The sequence below is a fragment of the Ambystoma mexicanum genome, chromosome 8 (assembly GCF_040938575.1).
Source record: "Ambystoma mexicanum isolate Mex_15411 chromosome 8, UKY_AmexF1_1, whole genome shotgun sequence".
In the NCBI taxonomy this organism is placed as follows: domain Eukaryota; kingdom Metazoa; phylum Chordata; class Amphibia; order Caudata; family Ambystomatidae; genus Ambystoma; species Ambystoma mexicanum.
The window spans coordinates 245,898,215-245,924,982 of NC_090929.1; positions in this window are offsets into that span (position 1 = coordinate 245,898,215).

Here is a 26,768-nt window from a genome sequence, read left to right on the forward strand (position 1 = left end):
ACCGCTGGACAGTATGGTCTGCAGGAGGATATGGCGTTTTCACCCACCACCACACCACGTCCTCCACTGGTGCCCGGTTGTGCCTGAGATTCCTCCTGGGTCTGCACCATGTCCTCCACCTCTACAGCATCAAGTGCGTCATCACCTGCAAAAACATGAAAGACAACAAATGGAAACAGGCATGAGCACCATAGCACACACATAGTCCTGACAAGCCAGAGATCCAGTACATGAACAACACATGTCCCACATGACCATAACCTTGGCATGTATGCACTGTCAATAATTTGGAAGGGGAGGCAAAAAGCAGACACCGAGGACTCCAAGATGGAAAATAAACACATGTGCTGCATGCTGGATAGCACTGTCATTACATATTAGCCTGTGAGTGGCATGGTCAATCCACATGCATGGCACATGCCAGCACACAGATGGCACATAGCATAGCCATGGTACATTTGACAAGTACAGCCATATGTCAATGAATGAGTACTGTCACCCATCCATGTGAGATGGACATGATGAGAAGAAAAATGCAAAATAGTGTGCCAAAATATGCATGTGCCAAACACTGCAACACATCCAGTGTGCACTAATACATTGATGGCAGACAAATGGATACATCAATGGTTGGTCACTTCAACATGACAGAACACAACAGTCATGTTCAACATTCAAACAGGGACCAAAAATTAATGTGAGCAGGCCCTTACTCAATCAGCCTGAATTGTCAAATCATTCCCTTAACAAGGTAATAAATGTAGGCCGATGTGGGTTGTAATCTATGGCAGAAGCATGTCACATATGTGGCATTAGGGCAGAAAAATGTGTTGTAAAAATGGGAGAATTCAAACAATCAGGCTGAATGAACACTGACAAATCAGAACAATGTTGTTGCAAGATGACAGTTCAAGGGCAACTGCAGTAATGTGGCGCTAATTGGCTACTGTGGTCAGAAGGGATACTGTCATACCCAAACCCAAGGCTGGTGAATGGTTTGGAGGAAGCACATGGGTGACCCATACCACTCAGGAGTGTACCTTCAACTGGCGCTCAATCATTACACATCACCCTAGAAACATACACATGGATAACACACACTTGCATGGGCACTCACCGGACAATGCATCATAATTTGGTAGGTCTTCCACGCCTTGGATCTGTTCCTCTGTGATGAAGGTTCCAGCAACAGACTCATGTTCAGTGAGTTGGTCATCCTCTGGTGGAGACCCACCGCCAGTCACCAGAGTAGAGGCATGATTTGAAGCCAGCTTGTTCTTTGCTCTGCGTTTCAGGTCATTCCACCATTTGTAGCAATCATCAGCTGTGCGCCTCACAAATCCAAGGGCACTAATGTGGTCGTAATGGTCTGCCAGTGGGCCCTATGTTGAGCAGGCGTGGTCTTACAGCCTGCAGTCACCAACATTTTGTGGCTATGTGCTGACACATATGCCACAAGTGCATCAAGTTCGGCGTCATTGAAGCTAGGCTTCCTTGACGTGCCGGAGTGTGTAGCTGTGTCTGGGGTTTCAGCCTGTAGTGCAAGAGCTTCTTCTTCCTCTTGTAAGGTGGTGCAGATCCTGAGTGGCTTACACCGCTCTGGTCAGTAGGGGCAGAAGCGCAGGTGGACTGGGTACTAGAAGCCTGTAAAGGCACAATGACCATAGGGCTTGGTGCAGGCATTGGCTGCAGGGTGATGTCAGCAGGGCCAACGTCGGTGTGATGGACCTGGACCAACACTGTCCCGGCTGGGAGACTCAGAGCTGGGGTGGATTGAGCTGCAACTGCCCCTACACTCTCCCCATCCTGCCTACTTGGTGCAGCAGATGACATTGCTGCCCCAGATCCACGTGGCCTGGTGACAGCAACTTTCACCGGCACATGTGGATTAGACTTGCTGACCTGGAAGTCAGCTTTGGAGTCATCCTGTGCCGGTTCAGGTGACAAAATGGGCCGGTCCAACAAGGGCTGAGCTGGGATGGTGTCTGCTACGTTTCCTACAACCATTGGGGGGGCATAGGTGTTCCCAAATGGTCCTCCACACACGGGGCTCTGGGGGCACCCTGCAAATCCTGGCCACGTCCCCTACTGCGCCAACCACACCCACCTTTTGGAGTTTGGCCACCTTTGCCTCCCTTACTGCTTGGTCACCTTCCAACCATGGCACTGATGTTGTTGTGCGTATGGGAGTTGCAGTGAACAATTGTCCTGGGCAATTGGAATGAAAGGGGTAGGGTACTAGATGGAATTCGTACCCTAGTGCTCTAGCAAGGCTGGATGTGACCCCTGGAGGAAGATGACAGGTCACGCAACACACAGGCACCCCAAAAACAAAAGTACACATGCACGCAACCCCTGGTAGACCAAAAGGATCCCGCACTACGCTGTGGCACCCAGAAACACAAAAATAAGCGTAGGCGTGTTACATGCAGCCTGGGGTACGCGACACACAGGGGCAACCACAGTTGGAAAATACGTGCGCGACTCACCGTCTGCCTTGAAAAAGAACGTGAAAAAGACGCACGTTGGCAACACCCCCGCCAAAAGAAGAAAAGAACGCAGTCTGAGGAAACAGGGAGTACAAACTGGAAACGTTGTGAAGTAATCGTGTGTGAACCAACAAGAAGTACAAGAAACACTGCTCGCTCTCCACAAATAGCACATACAAGAAAATAGCGTGATACTCGTATCTTTTAAGCCAGCCCACACGTGCAATGTCACTTACGTGCTTACGTGCTAAGGCCCTTTCCTCCAATAGCACGGGTGACGTGCAGTTTTCTCATGTGCTGAATCACAATGCACCTGTGTTATGGGGAACACCCGCGCGCGTAATGTCACTTACGCGGTTACGCGCTAAGGGCCTTTCCTCGGATTTCACACTGACGTGCACTTTTTTCACGTGCCAAATCACTCCGTATCAAGCTGGCCACGCGAAAACACATGGAAGACCACGCTCCTGCCCTGAAGGCCATTTTCCTGCCCCCAAGAGCCCCGAGCACGCTCCCACCAGCCATCTGCTGCTGCCTGCCTGCTGCCCATGTGCCCTGCTATTTGGTGCCTGCACATCAGCCATCTGCAGGGGTCCAGTTGCTGTTTCCACCCCTGCTGGAACAGAAGTCTCCCGACTGGGATACCATCGCTCCACAGCCCAGCCCCAGGACCCAGTTGCCCTCCCACGCAGCCTATGGGGTCGCCATGTCGGGGCAAACACCATCTGAGACCACTGGCAACCCCCAGCCAGAGAGGCAGATGGCCACCAGCTTCAGTGAGAAGGAAGTTGGTGTCCTGGTGGAGCATGTCCTGGGGCATTATGATGCCCTCTTCGGAACATCACGCGCCAACAAGGAAGGACAGGAGAGGATCTGGGAGGATGCAGTGGTTGCCATCAATGCGGAGGGGGTGGCAACCCGCGACATCAAGCACGTCCGGAAGCGCTGGGAGAACTTCAGGTCCAGGACTCTCTACAAGGCCTGGCGCCTCGCGGAGGGGGGCCGGGTCAGCATGAGCAACATCTAGATGAGGGTCCTGGAACGCGTAGGCCCAGTGCTCCATGCCCAGAGCCTTCGGAGGCAGACCCGTCTGGAGTTGAGCGGTAAGTGGCCAAGCGTTGCTGTGTGAGTCAGGGCATGTTGCAGTGTGCTGATAGTCTGATACTTGCCTGTATGTGTGATATAGGCCATGTATGGATGTGTGTGTGCAGGGACATCATGGTCATGCATGTGAGACCAGTAATGTGTGAACCACATGGATGGTGCATGTGTCTCAATGCAACATGGGGAGCTGTATGCAGAATGCACACATGAATGCATGCCAGTCTCTGTTCTTGGACATGGAGGGGGGGTGAGAGATGGGTGCTGCTCTCATGTACATGTATGGTGCACATGTGTGTGTGTCTGAGAAGTGTGTGTGTGACTTTGAAACGCCATGGATGCATGACACATGTCTTTGATGATGTGTAGATTCACTCATGCAGTGCGGTCACCGTTGTATCCACTGTGTCTATCCACTGTGTCTGTGGTGTACAAGCCATGATGCATGACCCTCTGGTGATGTGTGTGCATGGGATCAGTGTGAGCCATGATGCATGTGAGTTTGAAGACAACATTTTGGTTAAAAGAGGCCCTTGTACATGGATGCTGATGTTGATTGCAGGCGCTGTGCCTGTTTCTGCATGTGTGTTGCGTGCATTCACCCATGTATATTGGAGGGACAGGATGGAAGTGACATTTGACAGAGCCACTCATGTGTTATTGCTTCCTGTCTAGGGGAATATCGTACTGTACCCTGATGCTTGTGTTCTATCTCTCCCTCTACGCAGCGTCAAGTGAAGAAGAGGGCGGAGACGGTGCCGTGGAGCCAAGCGGCGGGGATGCCTCCACCGGGTGGCGACGCAAGGCCCAGCCACCCTCCCAGGAATTGCCATCATCTGGGAGCCAGGGGCCTGGTGCCGCGTCTGCCACTACGGCTGTAGCGGAAGGGCCAGGTGAGCCCACACAGGGGCTTGCAATGGTGGAAGACGGTGTGGAGACATCCAGGTTGGTCTCCACAGAGGAGGAGGAGCCCGCTACTGAGTCGCACATGGGGCCTGGTGGGGGTAGTACCACTGGTGTAAGTGGTGCAGTCCACGGCCAGGGTCAGGAGGCAGCACAGGTCACTGCGGAGGGGCCGTTGCATGTCGCTGTCCTTGACCCTGTGACTGCACCACCATGCACCAGCAGGGATGCCCCATCCCAGGCCTGTCCGCAGGTAGGGGGGAGTGTCACGTCATCTGCCTCTCCACTATCTGCGGACGAGGTGTCCCACGACCGTATGGGATCCGTCCTGGTTGGTGTCGCGTTGCGCACACGTGACGTTCGTGATGACGTGCGTGCTTCCTGGGCGGCGAACAGCAGCGTCGCGACGTGGCACTGTTGGGAGGGGCCCTGGTCGGTGGGTTCCTACATGTGTCGCGCACTCTGGCGGACCTCTCATCCTCTGTGGAGACTATGGGCCAGTCATTCTCCCTGCCGTCTTCCGGCCCAGATTCCACCAGTGCCCCCTGTGGACCTGGGTTGACCAGCACAGCCAGCTTGGTGGAGATCCCATCCCTGCCACAGTTGGGAGTCGGCGGTCCAGCAGGGGTGGACACCACAACAACTGGAGACCAGCTGATGGAGGATGTGCAGGCATCATCAGTCAGGGCACATGGACAGCAGCAGCAGCAGGCTCTAGGTGGGAGCAATGATAGCTCAGGGCCATCGACATCAGAGGGGCTGGCATCGGCCAGAGGGCAGGAGAACCCTGGAATAGTTGTGTCTTCCATGTGGCTGCGGTTGGGCCGGCGTATAGATGCGGAGCGGCGGCAGGCAGAAGAGGCACGGCTCACAAAGGTCAGGGTGGAGAACTCCATGCGGAGGGCACTGAGGCGGGCCGAGTGCCGCAGGCCATTGGCAGGGAGTTGGAGTCCAACATGGCATCGTCCCTGCGAACCCTCGGGGCCATGGAAGAGGACCGCCTCCAGGACATCGAGCAGGAGTTCGATGATGCCCTGGCCCAGGACATCGGAAAGTGAGCCGTGTGACTAGCCTGCCACCATTGTAAATAGTTTTTAGTGTTAGGTTTTATTTTCATTTTCATTTCTTTTGGGGTGATTGGACTATGCCCCACACTTTTGTATATAATTCTTATCTTCGGTAGTTTTTTAGATAGGTTACATTTCTTTCATTGGGCTCATGGACCCTTTCAAAATTGATTGTACATAGTTAGACTTTGGATTTAAGTGTGCATTTTATTTGGATTTCACCATGGGGCAATGGATTTTTGATTTTACGTTTCCTTTGGATTTCTTTTTGTGGACAATGATTTTGGACCATTTTTCTTCAGGTTTTTCTTGATTTCATCTACATTTAATTTTTCATTTTTTTGGACACGCATTTCATTTCATGTTTGTTTGATTTTTTGGCCTTTCATTTCATTACATTGATTTTGTTAATAATACATTGTGATATTTTAATTCCTTGTGTGGGATTCGCTCATTGGGTTCATGCATGTGAAATTATGGTTTTACACAATCTATGGCAAACAGTGTGTGTGTGTGACGGACATGTGTTGATGTACATGGTTGACCTTTGATTTGTGTCCTGACATAGGCATGTTGCTGTGGGGTGGATTGGTGAAATCATTGCATGTCAAGACTGGTGTGGCGTGCAGTGGTATTTCGGTGCACATGAGGTCCATGATTGTGCATCTTCCTTTTGTGTTGCAAGGGGACATGAGTCGGGCCCTGCTGGCAGGTGCCCGTCAATGCTGGGTGGGTGAGGGTGCTGGGGGGACATGAGTCGGGCCATGCTGGCAGGTGACCCTCACCGATGGGGGTGGGAGTTCTGGGGGACATGAGTCAGGCCCTGACCCTCACTGACGGGGGTGGGAGTTCTGGGGGACATGAGTCGGGCACTGACCCTCACTGATGGGGGTTGGGGGTGCTGGGGGGAAATGAGTCGGGCCCTGCTGGCAGGTGACCCTCACTGATGGGGAGTGGGGGTGCTGGGGGACATGAGTCGGGCCCCGTTGGCAGGTGACCCTCACTGATGGGGGTTGGGGATGCTGGGGGACATGAGTCGTGCCCTGCTGGCAGGTGACCATCACTGATGGGGGTAGGGGGGCTGGGGGACATGAGTCAGGCCCTGCTGGCAGGTGACCCTCACTGATGGGGGTTGGGGGTGTTGGAGGGACATGAGTCGGGCCCTGCTGGCAGGTGACCCTCACTGATGGGGGGTGGTGGTGCCGGGGGACATGAGTCAGGCCCTGCTGGCAGGTGACCCTCACTGATGGGGGTGGGTGCGCTGGGGGACTTGAGTTGGGCCCTGACCCTCACTGATGGGGGTTGGGGGTGCTGGGGGGACATGAGTCGGGCCCTTCTGGCAGGTGACCCTCACTGATGGGGTTGGGGGTGCTGGGGGACATGAGTTGGTGATCACTAGTGCAAGGTGACATGTGGGCTGGCTGAGGGGCATGCCCATGGTGGATGGGCTGCCTGCAGGACATGACCAGGGGTGCAGGGTAGTCCCCTGTGGTGTGGGCTGTGGAGGGGGTAGAGGGCACACTTGGGAGGACCCACACTGTCAATTCACGTGTGAAACTTCCCGCGCACCACTGAAATCCACGTACCCCGCTCGCACAGGGCCAATCGCGTGTGAAACTTCCCGTGTACCCCCGGAATCCATGTACACCCCTCGCACAGGACCAATCGCGTGTGAATCTTCCCACACACCCCCGAAATCCAGGTACGCCGCTCGCACAGGGCCAATCGCATGTGAAACTTCCGGAGCACCTCTGTAATACACGTACCACACCTGCACAGGGCCATCCGCGTGTGAAACTTCCCACGCACCCCAGTAATACACGTACCCCGTTCTCACAGGGCCAATCGCATGTGAAACTTCCCGCGTACCCCAGGAATACACGTACCCCGCTCGTACAGGGACAATCGCATGTGAAACTTCCCGCGCACCCCGAAATACACGTACCCCGCTCGCACAGGGACCATCGCGTGTGAAACTCCACGCGCAGGGGTGTACGTGTATTCTGAAGGGGTGCGCGGGGAGTTTTACAGGCGTTTTCGTGGTTGGAGGCCTGTATGCTGGTCCACTGGCCTGTGCGCCATGTACAGATTTGTGCGCTGTGCATGGAGCATGGGCAGGGGTTGGGGGCGTAACTGGTGCTGCTGCAGGGTCGCTGCGCCACTCTGTGCCACGGCTAGTAATGGATGTTAAAATCCATGAATACGCTGTGTGTGGAAATTGATTTTGGTTCACACGGCTGGTGCAGACTATCGCACGCGCACACTGTGCGCCAGCCGCGTGCGCCACTTGTGCGCTGAATTCGATGAATTACCCCCTAAGGGGCTGATTCATGGAATTATTTGCGCCGAAAAATGGGGATTTGTGCACCATTCTGGCCGCAAATCCCTGTTTAACAAATGGGGATTTGCGGGCAGAATGGCGCACAAATCCCCGTTTTTCGGCACAAAACATTCCATGAATCAGCCCCTATGTGTCAAACAGACAATGAATACATATAAGGAGGGCAGTCAGATAACAATGAGTTTGAACTCAGACTACCAGTGTCTCTGTGTCAGCATAACTGAGAGATTGGGGAGTTGGGAGAGGGGTGGCCCTTCACATAAATAACCTCAGGCAAAGAGGGTTTAAGAACCCCTCATAAAAATGAGTTTAGCAGTGTATCTAAGAAGGTGTTGCAAGAGGAGTAAGGTGGCTGAATTAGAGTTTATCCTTTTGTAAAATCTTAATATAAGCAGCCCCCCGTCAAAGATGCTGTCATGGTCAGACCCATTAATGGTAACGGTCTCAAAGTCAAAACCACTTGGTCTAAGAATGTTGCAGAAACAGAGCTCCTCATATTAGGAGTTTTCAAAGCTCAGTGCCTCTCAGATTAAACATTCCTGATTTACAGGGTAATTCATGGAATTAATGTGCGCTGAAAAGGGTAGCACTAGTGTGTAAATCGCAGCGCACACGTGCTAAAGCCACGCATGCAGCCGTTTGTCGATTCATGGAATGAGCTGCGTGTGTTTTCCCCGGGATGTGCGCCAAGTCCATGGGTGGCGCACACGTCACTAAATGCCGTGCGCGACACGCACAGCGAAAGCGCACAACGTATAGCACACACAACAACAGGGGGCGTAACATCAGACGTAAGATGCAGAATGGGGAACAACGCATGAAAATGTGGGCGTTACGGGGGAAGTACCGCAGCTAAATGTTTGCAACGCCCACACGCGCGCTAACAACACGTATTCATGGAATCGAAGAGAGGAAACCCATGCGCCAAAAAAGACGCGCTAATCCGGAAACACGTATACTAGCAGGAAGCAGGCGTAAGCGTCCCTGTGCAGCATAAAAGTGCACGCAAAGAACAAACAAGCTCATACGCTACAATGACTATACCGTTCCTCGCAGCAGTGGTCGTGGGACACCGCAGGAGGAGGAGGATAACCAGGCCCCGCATTTTTTTACCACGGACCAGCCATTTTGGGATGCCTGATGACCAGGCATATGGGAGGTACAGGTTTCCACCACAAATAATCCTAGAACTGGTTGCTGAGTGGGAGGATGACCTCACATCACCCACCCTGTGCTGCCAAGCACTGAGTTCTTTGGAAAAGGTTCTCAATGTACTGCATTTCTTGGCTACTGGGTCATTTCAGCGGACAAGTACCATAGTTTGGGGAGTCTCACAGGCCACGCAGTCACGCTGCCTACACCAGGTGTTGACAATCATGACTGCATGCCCCTCAGTCCGCAGGCACTTATACATGCCCAGAACACCTGCAGAAAGGCAGGCCGTGGTCCAGGACTTTGACGGGGTGGTACACTTCCCCAAAGTGAGAGGTGACATTAATTGCACCCATGTAGCTCTACGCCCTCTCAGGGCCACTATTGAAACTGCAAGCACTGGCATTACATCAACGTGCAGGCTGTATGTGATGCCAAGGGAATCATCACCTCAGTATATGACAACTATCCGGGGTCCAGCCATGATAGTTTTATATTCAGAATGTCACCCCTAAACCGGGACCTGGAAGCTGGGAGGCATGGCGACACATGGTTCATTGGTGAGTACAAATGCCTCTGCACATGCATGCATGTCAGACACTGAGAAATGGGAAAACCCAACTAATGACAACCAATATCACCTCCACAGGGGAAAGTGCCTACACTCTGAGCACCTACATGATGACGCCAATACAGAACCCCACCACACCACCAGAGGGAAGGTACAACACAGTGCATATTGCAACCCGGGGCATAGTGGAGCGCACATTCAGAGTGCTTAAGTCATGTTTTCGCACCCTTAACCGCTCTGGTGGCCAGCTGCTATATGCACCCCCAGTAGTGTGCAGGATCATAGTGGCAGCATGTGTCCTGCACAACGTTGCAACCCGGCAGGGTGTGCCGGTGGACATGGTGGTGCCCCTGCATCCCCAACCACATACACGCCCGCTGCACATGGGAGGGGAAAGAGCACGTGGTGAGGCAGCCCGTACCCAACTTGTGGCAAATTTCTTCAGCTAAAATCCCACCCCTGCAGAGTGCATGCAGGCCAGGCACATACAAGCTGACAATTCATGATGATGATGACAAAAGTGACAGTCAACTGTCACTACCATACCACTCTGAGATTGTTTTCCTGGAAGTGCTACATTGTGTTCATCCCTAGCTACTTAAACTGACCCAATGCTGTGTCAGTAAAAGGCACACATTCATGCAGCATGAAGAACTACCCCCTTGCAAAATAGTACACCCAAATAGTAGCATGTCACCCAACCCCTCCCTAACCCCATCTCAGCTACCCAACACACCATGGCATGGCATGCTATGTGAAAGCAACCAAATGAATGCACAGAACATGACACAAGTGTGAAAAAGTGCACCGTCCCGAATGGAAACAGGCCAGAGACAATTTCCTCTCACTAATGAAAAAGAAACAGCACACATGAACAAATACTTACCAGCAAGAAGACAAAACATAAGTACAGGACCCAACAGTGGCAACGTATGACAGTAAAAAATGAAAGTAGTGCAAGTGTCACAACCTAACAAAGGCAGCACATCGACCCCTTCCAACTCCAGTGTGTTGCTGGAAGGCAAATGTGACAGTGTACTGCATACAACATGAACTGCATCTGCAATGGAGACCGCCTTGTTAAGACACGAAGAAGCTACATGCATATATTCAAAATGTCCTGTATGGAATACAATATACAAATCAACCATGCAGTGGAGAATTCATCACAAATCCCCACTAGGGATGTATACACAGTTTGGACTATAGACTGCACACACAACTTATTGGAGCCCAATACCTCTGTGTAAGTTACTGTCACTTGGTCACACCCTTGTGAGCCCATGTAATGGGGAAGCAGGAGGGGCGTGTGTGTCAGGATCCCAAGTTTCAAACCCAAACACAGGACAAGCCTAGCCTGCATGTGCCCAGCTGGAACACACAGTGGATGCCTATGGGAGCCACACAAAGCAACACACTGTAAAATGAATTTACAATCTGAACGAAAATAGTTATCAACAAAAAATGAAATGCAAAATAAAAAAAATAAAATGAAAAAGAAGAAAAAAAAATTGAAAAGTAAACAAAATAAATCAAATAACAAATCCAAAATCAAAATACAAATTAAATTAAAAAAGAAAAAAGTAAAAGAAAATTAAAAAATCAAATTAAACATGAAATGAATATTAAAATAATATATTGAAAAAATAAGAATGAAAAATGATAATCAAAAAATGAAATCATAATTCTAATTTGCAATTCGGAATGAAATATGAAAAACCAAATAAATAAATAAAAAAATATATATATTGTCAAACAAAAATGAAAAAGAAAAATAAATAATGCCCATGTGTCGACCGGGGAGGGAGGAGACCCAGGAGGGAGGAGGTACAGGGTGCATACCCCAACACCCACATGCGTGGATGTTGAGAAAAAAAAAAACCCTCCATGGGCTCATGGCCTGCACGGCTACCCTATAGTGGGAGAAATGCTGTCTCTTTCATCACCCTCTGGTGGTACATTAGAAGGTGTGCATGATATGGGAGGCAGACCACACAAAGCCCTGGCATGCTCCTCCATGGCAGCAAGCATGCAGGTCTGAAAGGTCTGGTTCTGCAGGATGATGGTACAGAGATCCCCATGCAGCACCTCACAGGTAGCACAGATTTCTGCCTGCAAGGCCTCGTGTGATGCCTGGATCTCCTCATGGGTTGCCTGGAGCTCAGCTGAGAGTGTGCTTGTTAGCTGCTCCAGCTGCTGTTCTGACCTTGTACTCTGGGATACCTCAAGTGCACCCAGAGTATCTCTGAGGGACCTATGTTCTAACCTCAGGGCATCCCTCTGGGCCTGTGACTCTGGAGATATGGCTGTGTGCAGAGTCTGCAGTCCAGCCCGTCAGTCCCTGTTGGACGCCAACATGTCCTCCCTGTGTGAGCGGCACATGGACTCTGTTGCCTGCTGCTGGAGCTCCACCTTCCTTTCAAGGGGGAGAATGGAAGTGGCCACCCTATCCATGGCCTGAGCCATCATCTCACAGGATGCCCCCTGTTGTGCTGCAATAGTATACATGGAGTTCTCCCACACAGTATTGCCTGGTGGCACACGGCCACCGCGTTGGCGGGCACCACGCCTGTTTTGGGCAAGGTGATGTGCACCTTGATGTGCTGGCACTGCCTGAGGCTGCAGGACTGCATTCCTCCTTTGATCTGCTGGCCCAGGAACAGGAGCAAATATAGTGGAGTGTGACCCTGCATCCGTAACTGCTGCAGGCGTACATTCCAACACTGGATGCCCCATAGAGCGGTCTACACCCAGTGCAGGTGGGTTGGACAGAACAGCATCCCTGCCAGAAAGACTCACCTGCGACGGGACATTTGTCTCAATGTCCAATTCAGCACCTGAGGCATAGAGATCCTCGGAGGTGTACCCAGAGACACCCGTGGACAGGGTAGTCTGTAGGAGTAATAGATTTTCACCCACCACCACCCCACGTCATTCACTGGTGCCTCGTTGGGGCTCTGAGTACTCCTGCCCTGCACAATCTCCTCCTCCTCAACAGCATCTAGTGCCTCATCATCTGCACAAATATAAAACAAAAGTAATGAAGACAGGCATGAACAGCATAGGTGACACACATAGGCATCACAATCTACACATTGAATACATAAATGACATGTCACACATGACACAAACTCTGGCATGCATGCACTGGCAATGAAGTGGAAGGGGACCCTAAAAGCAGACACTGAGTAGTGCAAGATGGAAAAGCAACACATGTGCTGCATGCTGCATAGCACCTGTATCACACAGCCTGTGAGTGGCATGGACAATCCACATACATGACATATGCCAGCACATAGATGGCACGTAGCATAGCCATGGCAGATTTGACAAGGACACCCAGATGGTAACAAATCAGTACTGTCCCCCATCCATGTGAGATGGACATCATGAAATAGAACATGCAAAAGAGTGTGACAAAACATGCATGTGCCACATGCTGCATGAAAGCCAGTGTTTACTAATACAGTGATGGCAGGCACATGGATACATCAATGGTTTGTCACTTGGACATGAAAGAAGTAAATTGTCATGTTGCACATTCAAACAGGGCCCCAAAGTGATTGTGTGAAGAGCATTTGTAGGTGCAGAAAAGTCAATCAGCCTGATTGATGAAATCATTCCCATACTAAGTAAACAAATGTGGAGCATTGTGTGGTGACATCTATGTCTGAAGTATGGTGAATCTGGGGCACAACGGGACTAACATGTGTCTTTAACATGCAAATGATTCCATGAATCAGGCAGAATGAACAGGAAAACAGTATCAACAATGTTGTGGCATGATGGCACTTGAAGGGCAAGTGCAGTAATCCGGTGCAAAGTGTTAACTGCGGTCAGAAGGTATACTGTGAAACCCAAATCCAAGGCCAGGGGATCGTTTGGAGGCACGACATGGGTGACCCATACCAGTCATCACTACACAACCTCACCTGGCACTCAATCAGAACACATCACCCAAGCAACATAAACATGGTTTGCACACACATGCATGCCCACTCACCGGATATTGCCTCAAGATCTGGTAGGTCTCCCACGCCTTAGATCTGATCCTCTGTGATGAAGCCTCCAGCAATTGACTCATGTTCTGTGAGTACTTCCTCCTCTGGTGGAGAACCACTGGCAGTCACCAGAGTAGAGGCATGATTGGAAGCCAGCTTGTTTTTTGCTCTGCGTTTGAGGTCAATCCACCGCTTAGAGCAATCATCAGCTGTGTGCCTCACGAATCCAAGGGCACTAATCTGGTCCGCGATGCACTGCCAGTGGGCCCTCGGTTGAGCAGTCGTAGTCTTGCACCCTGCAGTCACCAGCATTTCACGGCCATGGGCCAACACGTAGCCCACAAGTGCGTCTAGTTCCACATCATTGAAACTCCACTTCCTTGACGTGCCGGAGCGGTGAGCCGTGTCTGGGGTCCCAGCCTGTACCGCAGGAGCACCCTTCTTCCCCTTGAGAGGTGGTGCGGACCCTGAGTGGCTTACGCCGCTCTGTTCGGTAGGGGCTGAAGCGCAGGTGGACTGGGCACTGGAAGTAGCCAAAGACACGATGACCAAAGGTCTCACTGCAGGCATTGGCTGCTGGGTGCTGTTGGCAGCACCAACCTTGGTGTGATGGTCTTGGACCAACACTATCCCAGCTGGGTGACTCGGAGCTGGGATGGATTGAGCTGCAGCTGCCCCTGCAGCCTCCTCACCCTGGCTACTTGGGGCCGCAGATGACATTTCTGCCCCACATCCACGTAGCCTGGTGACAGCAACTTTCACCACCACACGTGGCTTTGACTTGGTGACACGGAAGTCGGCCTGTGAGTCATCCCGTGCCAGTTCGGTGAACAATATGGGCTAGGTTAACGGGGCCTGAGCTGGGATGGTGTCAACTTCATCTCCACGACCTATTGGGGGGCATAGGTGTCCATGATTGGTCCTCCACAGACTGGCTTCTTGGGCCACTCTGCACATCCTGGCCATGTCCCCTACCACGGACACCTCTTGGAGGTCGGCCACCTTGGCCTCTCTTACCACTTGGTCACCTCCCAACCATGGAAATGATGTTCTTGTGTGAATGGGAGGTGCAGTAAACAATTGTCCTGGGCAATTGCGGTGAAGGGGGCAGGGTACTAGATGGAATTCATACCATAGTGCTCTGGCAAGGCTGTCTGTGACCCCTGGGGGAAGATGACGGGTCATGCAACACTCAGGCACACTGAAATCAAAATTTAAAGTGCATCTGACCCCTGGTAGCCCATGTGCGTGGAATAAAGGACCTGCACTACGCTGTGGCACCATGAAACACAAAAATAAGCGTACGCGTGGTACACACAGGCTACAATGACTTCTGAATGGGTACGCGACATACGGGGCAACTACAGTTGAAAAATACGTGTGCGACTCACCTTCTGACTGGAAAAAGAATGTGAAAAAGACGCGCAAGTGCCCGTTGGCAACACCCCCGCCAAAAGAAGAATTGGATGCTGTTTGAGTATACAAGGAGTACGAACTTGAATCGTTGTGAAGTAATCGCGTGTGAACCGACAAGAAGTACAAGAATCACCCGCTCGCTCTCCACAAAAAGCACGTACAAGAAAATGGCATCCTACGTGTACCTTTTAACCCTGCCCACATGTGCCATGTCACTTACGCTCTTACGCGCTAAGGGCCTTTCCTCCAATTTCATGCAGTGACACCCGTACGTGCAGTTTTTGCACATGTAGAATCACTATGCACCCATGTGGAGGGAAAGGCCCATGCGCGTTACGTCACAGATGCGCTTATGCGCTAAGGGCCTTTCCTCAAATTACACGCTGACGTGCATTTTATTTATTTGCCAAATCACTCTGTATCAAGTTGGCCACGCAACAACACACGGAAGACCACGCTCCTGCCCAGAAGGCCATTTTCCTGCCCCCCAGAGCGCTGAGCCCGCTCTCACCTGCCATCTGCTGCTGCCTGCCTGCCTGCTGGCCACGTGCCCTGCTATTTGGTGCCTGCACATCAGCCATCTGCAGGGGTCCAGTTGCTGTGACCACCCCTGCTGGAACAGTAGACTCCCAACTGAAGTTTCATCGCCCCACAGCCCAGCACCAGGACCCAGTTTCCCACCCACCCCTGCCTCGGGATTGCCATGTTGGGGGAAACACCATCAGAGACCACTGGCAACCCCCAGCCAGAGAGGCAGAGGGCTACCAGCTTCAGTGCCGCAGAAGTTGGTATCCTGGTGGAGCAAGTCCGGGTGCATTATGATGCCCTCTTTGGAAGACTATGCCCCGACAATGAAGGACAGAAGAGGCTCTGGAAGGACATTGTGGCTGCCATCAATGTGGAGGGGGTGGCAGCCCACGACATACAACAAGTCCGGAAGCACTGGGAGGACTTCAGGTCCAGGACCCTCAGCAAGGCCCAGCGCCTCTTGGAGGCAGCGCATGCAGAAGGGTGCAGGGTCCGCCTTACCAACAACCAGATGAGGGTCCTGGAACGTATACGTGCAGCGCTACACCTCCAGGTCCTTCAGAGGCAGACCCGTCTGGAGTCGAGCGGTAAGTGTCCATGCCTACTGATTGGACGCAGTGCATGTTGAGGTGTGCCAGGAGTGTGCAGCTTGGACATATGACTTGAAAGGCCCATGTATGGATGTGTATGTACAGGGACATGAGCCTGCCACATGTGAGTCCAGTCATGTGTGAGGCATATCAAGGGTGTATGTGTTCAAATGCATGATGCCCAAATACATCTGGGGATGCACACATGTTTTACATTTCTGTGTATGTACTATGGCATGGTTGGGGTATGAAATAAAATAAAGATACATTGCTGCAAAAAGGGGTATACTCTACACCTTACACAGTTACTAAGTTAGGGGGTTTCTTGTATCAAATCAAACCCTTAGTACTAACCATATTAATGCATGGTTCATGTTAAGAAATGCCACATACACCGCAACATTTTCAATATGTAATTTGTAATGCTTTTACACTCTAAATAGCATGAAGGAAATATGGACAGAAATTACAGTATGTTCAATAACAAATTTGAGCCAATAGAATCTTCTTGAACATGAACAAAATTGTAAACATATATGAAAAGAGAAAATTACATCATTTTCCAATCATGTTATTCCATATGATTGAGTGAACAAACAGTAATGAAGAGAGAAATAAAAGTAGAAGTGTAGCTGAACCGAAACCCAGTGCTTGAGAAGGGGAAAAGGGGGAAAATATCCTCTGATGAAGTCAGGAAAGGATAGAGATAATGGAGATAAGTTTTGAAATTAAGACGGAAAATTAAAAAAACCTAAACAATTTTATAGAAACAGTTCTGTATATCAACTTGTGGCAAGATCTCATGATTCCAAGAAAGTAATCAAACCGATCAAGTCTTTGGTATCCACTGCTGTATGTTTATGTACATCTTAATTTGAATGAGTCCTAGAGTTTATTTTATTTATTTGAAAGATCTTTTTTACAGGACTCTATAGGGAAACCCCCACTGGGTTGGGGTTTGACACATGGATGCTGATTCCACCTTCATGTACGTGCACAGTGTACATGTGCGTGTGTGTTTTTGACATGTGTTGGACTGTGATACACCATGGATGCATGTGACACCAACATGTAGGAGGCTGATTGGCAGATGTGACATAGTTGCCGATGATTTCACTGAGACAGGTGGTGGAGATGTACAGATGCATGTATGTCTAGTGGCGTGTGTGCATGTGTTCGGCACTCTCCGTGTTGCATGTGATGTCAGGCTAACCTTCGGATGCTCATGCTGTTTTATGTGTGTGGATGGTGCTGCCTGCTGCAACATTCCTGTTAATTTGCGCATGTGTGTGGGTTCAAACGATATGTGTGTTGGGGAGTGTGATGCCATCTGTGAAGTTTGACACTGCCACTCATGTGCAACTGTCATGTGTGTATCAGACCATTGTACAGTGCCCTGATGCATGTGTTCTGTCTCTCCCTGTCTGCAGCGTCAACTGATGAAGAGGGCGGAGTCGGTGCTGTGGAGCATAGCAGCAGGGATCCCACCTCCAGCCAGAGACGCAAGGCCCAGCTCCTCTCCCGGGTTGTCATCTCTTCGGGGAGTGAGGAGTCTGGTGCCGCGTCCACGGCTGCAGCTGCTGAGGGTAGGTTCAAGAGGCAGAGGTCGGAGGTGGATTCCTCGGCAGCAGAAGGGGCAGCTGAGACCCCACAGGGGCCTATGGAGGAAGATGGCACAGAGTCATCCAGGTTGGTGGGGGTTTCGGTTGAGGAGGAGGCTGTGGATTCCACTGGTGCTAGTGGTGCAGTCCAGGGGCAGGGACAGGAGGCAGCACAGGCTGCCACAGAGGTACATGTGTGTAATCCTGTCCCTGATCCTGTGACTGCATCATCGGGCACCAGCAGGGATGCCTCTGTCCAGACCGGTTTTCAAGGAGGGGATGCGCACACAACAACTGGCCTTTCCTCTCCCTGCGGCAATCTGGGACCGTGTTGTGCCTGTCCTGGCTGGGGTGGTGTTGCGTCAACGTGGCATTCAGGATGACATGCAGGGTTCTCGTGTGGACAATGCACATCATTTCAAATGCCTCATTGACAGCGTCAACCTACTTGGACGGGTCATGTGTGCTGGGTTCCTCCGTGTGCTGGAACTTCTATCGACCCCCTCCTCAACTGAACCCCCTATGCGCCAGTCATCCTCTGTGCCATCTCCCTGCCCACGTATCACCTGGGCACCCTGTGGAGCTGCCCCTGACCCAGCGGCTAGGCTGATGGTGGACACATCCCTACCACAGTCGGATGTCAGAGGTCCAGCAGGGGTGGCCACCCCAACAACTGGACCCCAGCAGGAGGAGGACGTGCAGGCATCGACAGGCTGGGTAACTGCACGGCAGCAGCAGGCTCAAGGTGGGAGAGATGATGGCTCGGGGCCATCAACATCACAGGGGCAGGCATCGGCCAAAGGGCAGGAGGACCCTTGATTGGGAGTGTCTTCCATGTGGCAGCGGTTGGGCCGGCAAATAGATGCGGAGTGGCGGCGGGCGGAAGAGGCATGGCTCACTATGGTCAGAGCAGAGAACTCCATGCGCAGGGCGTTGAGGCGGGCTGAGTGCCTCAAGGCAACTGACATGGAGTTGGTGGAGGCCATGGCTGCATCTCTGCGAGACCTCGGACCAGGGAAGAGGCCCGCCTCCAAGACATTGAAGAGGAGTTTGATGATGCCCTGGCCTGGAACATCAACAAGTGAGCCGTTGGACTTGCCCGCCACTTTTGTGCATAGTTCTTTAGGCTTAGGTTTCCTTTGATTTTTCTTTATTTTGGAGTTCATGGACTTTGTTCCACTTTATGTACATAGTTATTTTTATAGGATTTTTGGTAGGTTTCCTTTTGTTTGGGCATCATGGACCCTTCAAACTTGCAGTGTATATAGTTCTAGACTTGTACATTAGTTATTTTAACATCCCATAGATCAATGTTTTTTATTTTATTTTTTATTTTTTCATGTACTTTATTTGGACATTGGAAATGGACCACTTCCCTTTTTCCTCTTGTGGATTTTTGTTTTACATTGTTTTTTTTGTTGTTGTTGCATTTCATCATTTCTTAACTTACAAGTTTGATATTTCATTTTGTTTTTTCATTACGTATTTTAATACAAATCAAATATCTTCATTATTGGTGTTGTGTACTCTCATTGGTTTTGTGCATGTCTCAATGAGCATTGCCTCAGTCATGTGTTGCCACTGTGTGGCTCTGTTGTACATTTATGCATGGCCATGGTGGTTCTTTTGAGGCTCTCATGGCATGGGTAATTTGGGAGTGGGTGCAGGGGATGGTTGTGTGCTTGTACTGGGGACAGGGGGTATTTGTGTTGGCATTAGGCCCATGGGTCTGTTTTGTTAGAGCATGGTGTTTAGCGGGCCACGTATTGGGGCCTGCTGGCAGGTGCCCGTCAATGGTGGGTGGGTGGACGGTTGGGGGACATGAGTTAGTGGCCTGCTGGCAGGTGCCCGTCAATGGTGGGTGGGTGTGTGGGTGGGTGGGGGTCATGAGTCAGGGCCTGCTGGCAGAAGCCCATCAATGGTTGGGTTGGCGGCAGACATGAGTCGGGGCCTGCTGGCAGGAGCCCGTCAATCAGGGTGGGGTACATGAGTTGGGGCCTGCTGGCAGGTGCCTTTCAATGGTGGGAGAGTGGGTGGGTGGGGCACATGAGTCGGGGCCTCCTGGCAGGTGCCTGTCTTGGTTTGGGGGACATGAGTCGGGGCCTGCTGGCAGGTGCCTGTCAATGGTGGGATTGGACATGAGTCGGGTCCTGCTGGCAGGTGCCCGTCAATGGTGGGTGGGAGGCAGACATGAGTCGGGGCTCACAAGGGGATGGTGCCATGCAGGCTGCCTGCAGGGCATGGTCAGGGGTGTAGGGTAGTCCCCTGTGGTATGGGCTGTCTGCAGGGCATGGGCAGGGGTGTAGGGTAGTTCCCTGTGGTGTGGGCTGCCTGCAGGGCATAGGGAGGGGGGAAAGGGCACACCCGGGAGGGCCCACAATGCCAAATCGCGTGTAAAACTCACCCCCGAAATACACGTACCCGATACTCCCTGCGCACCCCCAAAATACACGTACCCCGCTCGTTCCAGGCCTATCGCATGTGAAACTTACCGTGCACCCCGAAATACACATACCCCGCTGGCGCAAGCAAAATCGTGTGTGATACTCCCAGCGCACCCCTGAAATACACATACCCCGCTCGCGCTAGGCCTATCGCGTGTGAAACTTGCTGCGCACCCCCAAAATACACATACCCCGCTGGCGCTAGCGAAATTGCGTGTGATACTCCCTGTGCACCCCCGAAATACACATACCCCGCTCGCGCTGGGCCTATCACGTGCAAAACTTCCCACGCACCCCCGATATACACATACCCCGCTGGCGCTAGTGAAATTGCGTGTGATACTCCCCGCGCACACCCGAAATACACGTACCCTGCTCGTGCCAGGCCTATCATGTGTGAAAATCCCTGCGCACCCCTGAAATACACGTACCCCACTGGCGCTAGCATAATCGCATGTAAAACTCCCCACACACCCCCGAAATACACATACCCCACTTGTGCAAGGACTATCGTGTGTGAAAATCCCTGCGTACCCCCGGAATACACGTACCCTGCTCGTGCCAGGCCTATCGCGTGTGAAAATCCCTGCGTACCCCTGAAATACACGTACCCCACTCGCGCAAGGCCTATCATGTGTGTAACTCCCTGCGTACCCACGGAATACACGCAGGTACCCCATCCACCCTGGGCATGCTCCAACGGCAGCCCATTTACCCTGGGCATGCCCCACAGGCAGCCCCCACCACAGGGGGGATTTTTCCAATGCAATTTACCTAGCGCAAGCGGGGTACACTTATTCCGAGGGGTGTGCGAGTACATTTTCACATGTTTTGGCTGCCGTGAGCAGGGTACGTGTAGTATTTTCACGCGATTACAGTGTAGTGGCCCTGTAAGTTGGTCCAGCGTCAGCTCGGCCCTTTGCGCTGTATTGGGGATTTCAATGGCTTTACCTTGCACAATGGGCGTTCTTGGGGGCGTAACTGGTGCTGCAGATGTTCACTGCCCAGGGCTCAAAATGGCTTGGAAAATCCATGAATACGCGGTGCGCCACAATGCTGTTTAGCGCACATGGCTGGCGCACGCTGGTGCACGCTCCCTCTCTGCGCTGCTTGCGTGCGCTGCCTCTGTGCTGAAATCTATGAATTACCCCCACAATGGTATTCAGATTAGGAGAGTCTCAGAGTTAGATACCTTAGTCATCTCCCTGGCCCCATCTACTAAAACAGATTTACAGCTGCAGCCGTCCCGATTCAAAAGATCCTCAAGAGAGTAGTCAACATAGAAAGGTGATCTCTGTAAAGGTTTAAAGAGGCAGAGTCCACTACACTAATAAACATTTCTAGAAAAATCAGTATGGCTCAATCCAGGAGGATGAGAACCTCTAAGAGAAGGTCGAGACCAATATACAGCTGACAGGTGCAGACCTACCTAAAGAACAGAAAGGGTAAAACATGAGCTAACTGGGTGCACGAAAAACACATGTGAATTGCTTCAGCTGAAAAGGCAACAAATCGGGAACAAGGATATTTCTGCCTACTGCAGAATGAATCAATTTAAAGGGGTGTTATAATATCAGAATTCTAATACTCGTATGATCATGAACGCATGTATGGTCACTATGAGTCTCAGAAGGTGATGTTTATAACAGAGTGAAGATGCTGACTCACAAAACATTTTCCAGGATTATTTCAGTCTTCTACTATCTACTGGCAGATTGCATGTGTTATTTAGAGTACTGTTTTCATGATTCACAAGCAATGTTCACTTTTGTATGGGTACAAAACTTACCACACATTTCTCATTTGTGGGATGTCTTAACCCACTTTTTGCTCTGCTATGCGGCATCACTGTGTTATGATGGTGCCAGAAATATCAAAATGGCCGCAAAACCATTGTGCGCGCCAAAACCTCTTAAAATCACACTTTGCAAAGCACAAAAAGATGGCTGCCCAATTTGCTTTGCATGTTGTCAGTGGTGGAACAGAGATCCCACTCCTGAAATATGTCGCTGGGCTCCACAACAATTGAACATGGAGTACAGAAGGAAAAGGCACTGCTTTGCTAAAGGAGACCCCAAAATCTTGCTTTAAATAATTTTTTTCTTTGTTGCTGAAACAGCAGAATGCCGGTATAAAACACCCTCAAACATCCAAAATTCTTGCTGGGTGCTACAATTCACTTAGTGTAAGAAATCATTGTGAACATACAATGTCCTGAAAAGCTGAAAGCATCAATGGATTTCCATGGAAAAAGTGGCCTGTCTGTGGATCTGTCAAAATCTGGGTGCAGTACCCTGGGACCCCTGAATGACAGATATCAGGGGCCTGCAGGATTAAACTTTAAACATGTATAAACTAAAATCAAATGTTTGCAATCTAAGAGGCCTGTTATTGAGAGTACCTCATCTTGTAATTGTTTAGATTCCATGGTTTAAAATCTTGAATAAGTATTTAGCTGTGATGTGATCCCACAAGTTTGTTGTATGCTAAGGGAAAATTCAACCGAATTAACAGTTAAAATAAGTTGGCCAAAGCTGCCAAACCGGAATAACAGTTTTCCTCACAGAGGCAAGGCCTCTCCCTCCAGCTTCCTCCACCAGGAAATCAACCCAAAGCGATAATTATAGGGTGGGGGAAGAACCTGATCTGCAGTGGGGAAGGAAAAAAAATAACAGCTGCAGAGCAGGAAAGGCTAGGTGTGAGGACCGTCGTACATGGACTCTGCCAAGAGCCAACAGGGAGGATATGCTTCAGGACTGAAGGGAGAGAAAAAGAGGCGGACCCAAACAGCCATCTGTGGCTGAACATTCACAAAGAACATTTTGTTTAAATACATATAACTTGCCACTTAAAATTGTCAAAAACACAAAAGTAACAGAATTGTAAATCTAAATTTTGGCTGCACATTTCAAGAGGTGGTGAAATTGTGTGACAAAATTTGGAAAGAAACAGCAGAAAATGTGATTTTACACCAAATGTATTTCTGCTAGAAGTATGAAACTTTATATACTTTTGCCCATGTTATACGCGGACACTTGTAGAAATTTGCTGATAAATTGGACACTGTGTTCTGGATGAAAAGGGCAACATTCTGTGAAAAGCAGACACAAGATCCCACAGCTATGGGGGTTGAAGGAGTAGCTGCTGTACAAAATATGTAATCTGTATATGTGGTTGTTATAGAGGTTGCACATGTGTAAATATGTGTTGTGACAAAAGTATATTTTGTATTCAAGAGGCTAGGGGCGGACTCTAAGCCTCATAAATCTACACCATAAAGGTGACACACTGTTTTTCTCCTCCTATCAAGGCAGAGAGGAGACCCTGACCAATCCCTGTCAAAGGGGTAAGCTTAGGCTAAACCAGCACACACACCCCTTTATCATAGCATACATAGAGACAGCAGAGGGCAGATAAAGACAGACAGATTCACCCACTATCTGAATGCTGGTAAACCACCCTGCTGCACAACTTTCCCTCTTCCTTGCTCCAGATACCAGAAACTTGGCAAAGCATTTTCAGCTAGGCCTCAAATTCCAAAACCGAAATCCCACAGACCTAAGGGGAGGCATCAAAATACAGCCGGGCTGCGCTGTACTGCTTGCCTGCTAAAAGAATTATCATTAGAACCAAAATGGGCAGATCCAATCCAGTCCTGTGCCGTGCTGTGACCAGAGTGCCTTGCAGATCCGATCAAATCCTGTGCCGTGCTGTGACCAGAGCGCCTTGCTGTTTGCAGATCCAATCCGATGTGCCCAGCTGTCTGTCCCAGACCAGATTCCCTTCCCTGACCAGATCTTGGCGGACCAGAATCCTGACGGTTCCATTTAAAAACATATCTAGTGAGTATCTATAGATAGAACTGTGTCACTAGCATATGTACCATGTCTAGTTAATCCCTATCTTAAATCCGTCCTATCTTGTCTTCAGAACCTGCATTGTTAATAGTATTTTCGACTTGTCTGAACTCTCCATCCAATCCCTCCTATCTTCCTCCTGTGCTAGTATTGCTAAAACTATCTTTGTGATGATCTTTTCTCTTCTGAAGAAGGCGGGACCACTGCAGGCATTCATTTGGATGTGTTCTTGTTTGGTATTCATTTTGTTCATAGTCATCCTCTAGTGTAAGAAATCCTTTTGTCATTTTAAAAGTGCATTCCTGTTTTCCATTCTTGTGCCTATCTCGAAAAAAACACCTCCACTAAAACATCCATAACCTCATCAGTTCTTGTGCTAGAAACAAAATGTCAACTTCTGCTTGTAGCTAACATCAGCAGCTTTAAATTGCATCTAAAATCGCATCCCAAATCCGAGTTTTCACATTATCATGATTATCGCGCAGTGAAAGGTTTGCCGAAAATTTCATTTTTGGGAAATTCTGACACGTGTAAAACAGCTTTTGATTGCTCCCGACTTGAATTTTAGGATTTCAAATTGTTCCTTAGTATTGAATCATTGCTTGTGTTTGTGTGCAAGCATCCAAAGCAGTTCCCATAAGAACTGATAGCAATTTCAACAATTTTGACCATATCAGGGTTTTTGCCCAATCCTTTCTCAAGATAACTTTAAAAAACATTCAGACAGCTTGACAGTCAATTGTGTTTTCTCTTGTGTTTGCTGGGGGAAAGTGGGATTGTTATTTTCTTTGATTTTGCCTTTCCTGAACACCTGCTCTCTCCTCCTATCCCTTTACATTGGCTATTGGGGGGTTGAGGGGTGTGCAGGGGGAACCGTTAACCACAGTGCTATTTTGACCTGAACACACACACAAAAGTATTATTTCTGTGCTGAATTGTTTTGCTCACTACTACTCCTTGTGTATTAAAGAAATTATTCTGTGTTACATCACCCCATTGGTGATTATTTTTTACCCATTAATACATAGTGTGATTAAATTGTAAATCCATAAATAAATATTTTAACTTTGCAAACCAGCCTGATTCCTGGTTCAGTTTGACTGGGGGGGCTTCCAGGAGAGGGGCATGATATCAGTGGTATATCGGTCAGAATAAAGAACTTTTAGACAAAAATAAATAAGGATTTCAGTTGTGCACTAAACACTAGGTGTTGACTTGGGTATGAGCGGAATTGAAATCACGTACACATTCTAGTGCTACGCTTCATAAGAAGAAACTGTGTAAACTGCACACATGGAACAGATGCAGCAAACGTAGCCAATCCCCTGGAATGGCAGTACATAGGGATGTGTGAAGTAACTTCTCAGTGAGTCATTGGGTGTGTTACTTGAAAAGAAATGCACAGCTGATTGCAATTTTCAGAAGGCTAGAAGGGTATTTCCTTAACTTACACTCCTGGAAAATAGTATAAGTACCTCGGAATTTGATGCCAGTATATAGCAAATGAGGTGAGAACCATGGAGAATGATTGCAATACCAGCAATACCTAACTGTCACAATTTATTAGACGGTCACTCTCAACTCAGCAAGTTCCTTTCCCCCCAAGCAAGGTTGCGCACACCCAAAGTGCTTATGCAGTCTCAACTTTAGCGAGGCTCCCAACCTATTTCGCTCCACCACAGCAAATATCATCTGTACCACCAATGAGCTAAGAACCAGGCCGGTGTATAGTAAGAATATATATTTATTTAAGGTTTGACAAATAATAATAGCAACCAAATCATAAGCCACCAAATCTGTGGCACAAAACAATGGGCCTCATTCCAAGTTTGGCGGTAGCCTTGATGGTAAAACCGGCAGGCTGCCTGCAAACTTGCAATTGTTTCCGTTGCCCACAAATGGGCAATTACCGGGTCATTACTGCCCTACCAGACCCGGTAATTTCCGGGTAATTTTGCGGGCACCAGGAAAAAGATGCTCCCCATTCCCATTCGGCCCCAGAGGGCCGAATGGGAATGGGGAGATTGGATGCACCGGCACTGTTTATAACAGTGCCGGTGCATCCGACATGCTGTGCTTGTGGGTGCCTTTCTGCCCGCCAGGTCCGACCTGGCAGGCAGAAAGGCACCCATAAGAACTGATAGCAATTTCAACAATTTTGACCATATCAGGGTTTTTGCCCAATCCTTTCTCAAGATAACTTTAAAAAACATTCAGACAGCTTGACAGTCAATTGTGTTTTCTCTTGTGTTTGCTGGGGGAAAGTGGGATTGTTATTTTCTTTGATTTTGCCTTTCCTGAACACCTGCTCTCTCCTCCTATCCCTTTACATTGGCTATTGGGGGGTTGAGGGGTGTGCAGGGGGAACCGTTAACCACAGTGCTATTTTGACCTGAACACACACACAAAAGTATTATTTCTGTGCTGAATTGTTTTGCTCACTACTACTCCTTGTGTATTAAAGAAATTATTCTGTGTTACATCACCCCATTGGTGATTATTTTTTACCCATTAATACATAGTGTGATTAAATTGTAAATCCATAAATAAATATTTTAACTTTGCAAACCAGCCTGATTCCTGGTTCAGTTTGACTGGGGGGGCTTCCAGGAGAGGGGCATGATATCAGTGGTATATCGGTCAGAATAAAGAACTTTTAGACAAAAATAAATAAGGATTTCAGTTGTGCACTAAACACTAGGTGTTG